We start from the raw sequence: 6,192 nt of genomic DNA, 5'->3' as shown, positions 1-6,192 counted from the left end.
AAATATATTTCAGTGCTATAAATCTGCTTTGGATGCTAAATGCGCAAATGCCTCGAATGAGTTATTAGCTGGTGCAAAGCGAGTTAAATTTGTGGGTATTTGCTTTAAAAGATTCTATAAAAATTCGGCATTGTTCAGGAGGGGAGTGGGGAATGGTTTTCTGTTGCCAAAAATACGATTTTAAGCTAGGTCCGTTGGAAATTCCGAGTGAAGAAAATATTTTCATATTTTGAATATCCACGTACACAAGAAATGTAAGTATTTGACAACATTAAGCCACAATAACCTTAAGTAAGTCAAGCCATAACCCATTTTTCGCGAAGATCCTAACCGTTGACCCCCAGTTGACGTGGGCGATAAAAAGAGGCGACCAGCAAACGAATTTCCTCAATGGGGATATGCATAAGTAATTTAATATTTTATGGTAATTTTGCTCCGTCTCCAACTGTTTTTCGACCTTGTTCGGGACATCAAAGTGACGAAAGGCAAACAAAGATGGGCCAACACTTATGGCCTGGCCAAGGGGAAAATGCCAAGTAGAGTGCATAAAAATAACACAAGCCATAAACTGGCGAATTCCAAGGGTCATAAAGCCTTTAAGGTAGCCAGTCTATTTTATTGCAGCGGAAATCACATCTCCGTTTTTCCCGAGAGAACGGGCAGTATAAAAAACATGGCGCAAAGGAGGAAAAGCAAACAAAAAGTATGGGGTAAAAATAAGAAACAACACGTAAAATTTGTCGTTGTCCTGTCAAGTAGGAGCATTTTCCTCGAAGCGAGTGGGATGGACGTAAGCGAAGCAATTTTCAAGAAACACAAAGACCTAGGGCGGGGGAAAGTTGGGTCCCGACGAAAGGCAGTAAATATTTTTCACTATGTTGCTGATGCTGATGACTGACTCGCCCGACGACAGCCGGGAAAATCGGGAAAAGGGAGTACGGAACCGAGAACCGAGAGCCCAGAGCCCAGAACGAGAACCCCCACTGGCTTAAGTCCAACAACTCAGCAGGGCCCGCGTCAAGGCAGGAAAAGTCAAACAAGATGAAGCCAGTTGGAAATGTCCTTGCTCAACGCTCGCCAGGCAAAAATAAGACCCGAAGAACAACAAGAAAAACCAAAAATAAAACTTTAAGATAAGCTACGCAGAAGGGGAGGGCAAAGTGAAAGTAAAATGAACACTTTCAAGTGACAGTTTCATCCAACATTTATTCATTTCTTTCTCTTTGCTTAATATATTCAATATCCGATAAAACATTGCCAGTCCGAGCTTGGATTTCCGAAGGCATTCCATTTGAATTTTCACTTCAGCCGGCCTGCGGATGGCAATCAAATTACAGAACTCTTCCCACAATTCGAGGCAACACACAACTTGATGGCCGTCAAAAAGGCAATGGACAAAATATGAGACTCTGCCAACGAAAGTCTTGAAATTCGAAATAGATTTATGGGGACCAAAATATAACAGATGGGTATTTATAACCTCTCAGTTAGGAATATTGATTAAAGTCTATGCAAAAATTGGCACAGGTTTTAAATGATGTTCTTTGGTTTTACCTTTGTAGGAATGGTATTTTATGTAAATATTCCTGTTTTCTATTCTTAAATATTCTTAAATTTTATAAAAGTTGAAATGTTTACTTAGTTCAAAGCCCTGAAATAAATTAAAAAAATATGTTTCAAATAGCTTCTTGCCGTATAAACAAGACGTTATATTTCCACACATGTCTGGGTTTGTTAGTTGGATTTTTTTAAAGAACCCTTACAGTCTGGCTTGGCCCCTCTTGTTATACTATTTTCAGCTTTCTTCGTGTTTTACCATTCTGTTTTTTTCTTGAACTTCTTAATTTTCTCGAGTTTTTCCTATAATGACCAAAGGACTACATGAGAAACAGAAACAGGACGAGTGCACCCAATGACATCTGGCCCAGACTTGACCGTTTTGTCGTGTAACAATTTTAGCTGCTTCTGGTGGTGACCCAAGACCAGATAATTGGGTTTGCTCCGAGACAGGACCCCTTTTAGTCCCGCCTTCCAAAGGGGGAAGTGCGAGTGCGTTTTATGATCCTTTGATGTCCAAAGTTGGCCTTCTACTCTACCTTGCACTTCGCTCCATCAGCGCGATTTTTGTTCCTCTCTTTTTGGTAACATCTTTTTTTAGAGACTCTGCTTGTTCCCAAAGCACTTAGGTTTCGCAAGTATTTTTTGTTGTCTTAAGTTGGCTATTTGATCCGAGCGTGGTAGTTGTGTTTGCGGTTTCACATTTCTGTAAACAGTAAACAAGTCAAATCGAAAGCATACAACCGAAATCCTGTCCAAAAAGTAAATAGGTCCCGAGTAAATAAATCACTGGAGATCTTTAGATAATTGTATTGAACCAGGCAATTGGAGAAGTCAACAAATTATTATAAAAGTATGTTTCTTCTCTTGTTTGCACTAGCTCCTTCACTCCCCACAATAAGTTAAGGGTAAGCCTCATTTTTTCTCAATTTCGGCCTCTGATATGCGTCAAAGCTTCTATCGGGCACGTATCTCTGGAACGGTTCAATTTGAGGAAGATAAATTGCGTTTGCGCAAGAAATTTCTGTCCGAAGAATTCTAATCATTTTGCATTAGCGCACTGAAACAGAACTACACTTATATACTTTTACTTTTACTCTTGAACTCGAAGTTATAATTGTACTTAATAAATTCTACTATAATATACAAAATATGAATATATAAACAAATTAAAAATATGATTGTTTATAATCATATTATAATATTATCTATATTTCTAGAAAATAAAAAACGCATTTTAAAGATGTTCCAAATTTTTTTAGTTCATTTAATATTGTTATTAAAAATATTTACCTCAGAATATATCGAGTTCTTAAGCAACTGATTACAAGGAATTTTTAATCTCTTGTCAAAAGCATTTTTAAAAAAAATAAAACTACAAATTTTTTCATTTAGTGGTACATTTTTCTCCGAGTGTTCGCACGCCACTTTTCCATTCCTGAAATGGGTTTGCTGTAATGCGCGTAAATGCAAATCATTATCAACAACATTTGCATTGAACAGCATCGATGATGGGATGGCCTGGGTAGCTTGGGGATCTCGGATTCGTGAGGTGGGAGGTACGGGAACTGGAGCCATATTCTGGGACCAGAGAGGATTCCAAATGGGTTTACTATCGGCGCCTGGCAACCGCACATTGTTTCCACAACTGGCAGGCTATTAGGGCTGATGAATTTGCCGCGCAGTTTGCAGCTATAAATATTTGCACATTTCGCAGTCCGAATGGCCAATAGCCACTAGCCACTGCAATTTGGGTCCCTGCGAATCGGAGGGTTTTAATGATTACCCAGCAAAAGCTCATTTCATTTGCATTACCGAACTCTGGCACTCACACACAAAGGGAACTCATGTTGTCCAACTTACTGGAAAAGCAAACAAAAGAATCCGGAATTTTAACCAAGGAGGAAATTCTTTTCCCGAGTTATGTTTGCTATTTTCGGCCCGGCCATTGTCTCCTTTCCCCCAAGAATACCAGTCCCAATCCCCCTCACTGTCACTGCCATCATCCATTGCCTTCCGCAATCTCTTGCAGATTTTTTTCTTTTCAAACTATGGCACAAATGTTGAAGTGTACATTATTCTTAACTTTTTTTGAGTTCGATAAGCGAAGCCAGAAAATTATGATGATGGGGCTGATGCCGGGATGCTGATGATGCTGCTACGTAGCTGATGTGCTGATGATGATGTTCGACTGGAGATAACCCACCAACTTGAGGAGCAAACAACAAGTTTGTCTTCACAGCAAATTCGTTCGTCATGTCGGGGGTAAAAGTTGCCGGGAGCATACAAAGGCCTGGGTAACATACCCTAAAAAGTCGAAGTTCTGAAGAGCATGGCTGAACTTGTGTAGTTTTATGTAAGTAAATTGTTGAAAATGTATTTTTTTAAATTTTAAAGGGAAAGTTGTGTATCTCTTAGATGTGTAGTTATTCAGTTATTAATAAATATGTTTATAAAACAGTTGGTTGTACAACTATTTATATCTTTTTGCAATATCCTACATAGGTTTATTTTACAGCATCTAATAAAGTAGAAGATAAAATCTACCCCATCCTTTCTTTAGCAATATGCTTTTGGATTTTGTTGACATTCCTTGAAACTAAAGTTAAGGTTATCATTTAGATGCCAAAACAAGACTGAGACTTCCACTGCTAATTAGAGTCTGCCCCCGAAGAAAGCGCCATAAATTTGAAAGGAAACTTTGTCCGTGCGAAACTTATTTCGAATTATACGAGTACGAGTACCGAATTCAGCTCACACCAACCGGCTTCAATTTGTATTGGTCGTAAAGTTTGGCACTCACCTTGCGGCTTTAATTAAAGCAATTGCAGTACAAATTTTAATTATAAAATGCTTTCCCAACCTTCTGGAACGAACAATCAAATTATATGTTGTTTACAATTTTGTGGTACGCGCCCGTATTTTATTTTCCCAACTTATTGACGATGCCTGAAGGGCTGTGCAAGCTGAAGAGGCTGCCATGGTGACCCAGACAATTGTTTTAATTTTCTGCACGTCGAGCGGCGTTTAGAAGGCCATAAAAAATTATTGTCCAAAAGCGCAATTAAAAAAGTCGAATCGGGCCCGGCTTAACGAACTCGAGCCAACTTTTTTATGGCCGGAACATATTTATTATGTTGCGAGGGGCTTCGTCGAGGTCACCAAGAGCTAAATGTTTAGTAGCCATCGCTCTAGACATGGCTTTACGGCTTATCCCTGTTTGCCTTTTTTATGACATTCTTAAGCAAATATTGGAATCGAGTTTATGAGATTGTGATCCGTACTTTGTAGCAACTGCTGATGGTGCAGACCGGCTGTCAGCCAGGCCGGGCATTTGTTTCCCATAAAACATCTCTGGCTTATATCGATGACGATAAAGAAATCAGTTGATGGCCCGGGCCCAAAAAGGGTTACTACTCGACCCTAACGAAGGATCAGAATATGGGATGACTTGAGACGTGTGATGGATTATGGCAAATCGCTGCGGTGACAAGTGCTCGCAGCCGCCCCATCAATTAATCACAGTCACTAGCAGCACTAATTTGCCCCAGAGCAGCATCAAAATTAGCTGGTAAATTGAGCAGCCAACGGCAAATAAATGCTCATAATAAAAAGATAATAGCACTCGCATCAATCGAATATTGATTTGATTGGGAAGGATGCGAATGGGATGGTGGAGGAGGCTGTTGACGAGCACTTGGTGTGCGGAAGAGATAGAAGAAACCAATAAAAGATAAATGCAGGCACAACCGAAAAAGGAAAATCGTGAGTTTGGGACCTCACACATTCGTATTTTCCCCCTCCCAAACGAATGCAGCGCCAGCAATTTTCCACTTTAAGCAATTTGTGTCGGGAGCAAGAGGCATCGGAAACACAACAGCCAAATATATATATATATATATATGTATCGGAAAATATCCCTAACATGGTGCTACCCGAAATTCCAACTGCCCCAGCGGAGGCCCAAGGGAAGTGGCGATTCGAAAGCGCAGATAGGACAGGCAAAATACTTATCGCCACTCGGCGGATGCTCCGCTGACCAGTGGAAGTTCCTATATGCCCTACGCGCTCGTAATTAAAGTGGCCAAATCGAATTCCGCTCATGTGGGGCGGGTAAACCGAGGCGGGCCAATCGAGTTGGCCAACTTTAAGCCAGATTTTGTTTGAACTGAGTACTGAGAGCGGATTAAAACTTAAACTGCACTTACTTTTTCAGTGCCACGTAATTGTTTAGGGCTTAAGTGAAGTCGATGGAGAAAAGCCGATCAAAAGGCTAAATAAATTACTAATTCTTTGAAATGAGTTGCAAATATATTTAGTTACATTTCGAGCCTCAGTAACAAAAATTGTAAAAATTATAACCTTCTGTCAAAAGTCTCACTTCTATCCAATTTATCAATGTCATGTTAGGCTACTGTCATACATGAACTGTCGTTAACATGAACTTGAGTTAGTCGAAAAGACAAATTTGTTTACTCAATACAATGTTAATTACAAGTTTTTAGTCAGATAAACAATAGGACAGGACAGTGAGAAATCGGTCGTGAATTCATGAAACAACGGCAAGTTATTTATTATTTATTTGGTTTACTTTTTATTTGTGGTGTATAATAAAGTAAGGGACTCCTATTTGGC

Source organism: Drosophila suzukii, chromosome 3 (genome assembly GCF_043229965.1).
Source record: "Drosophila suzukii chromosome 3, CBGP_Dsuzu_IsoJpt1.0, whole genome shotgun sequence".
Taxonomy (NCBI): domain Eukaryota; kingdom Metazoa; phylum Arthropoda; class Insecta; order Diptera; family Drosophilidae; genus Drosophila; species Drosophila suzukii.
The sequence above is the reverse complement of the archived record's forward strand: the minus strand, read 5'-3'. Positions refer to the sequence as shown.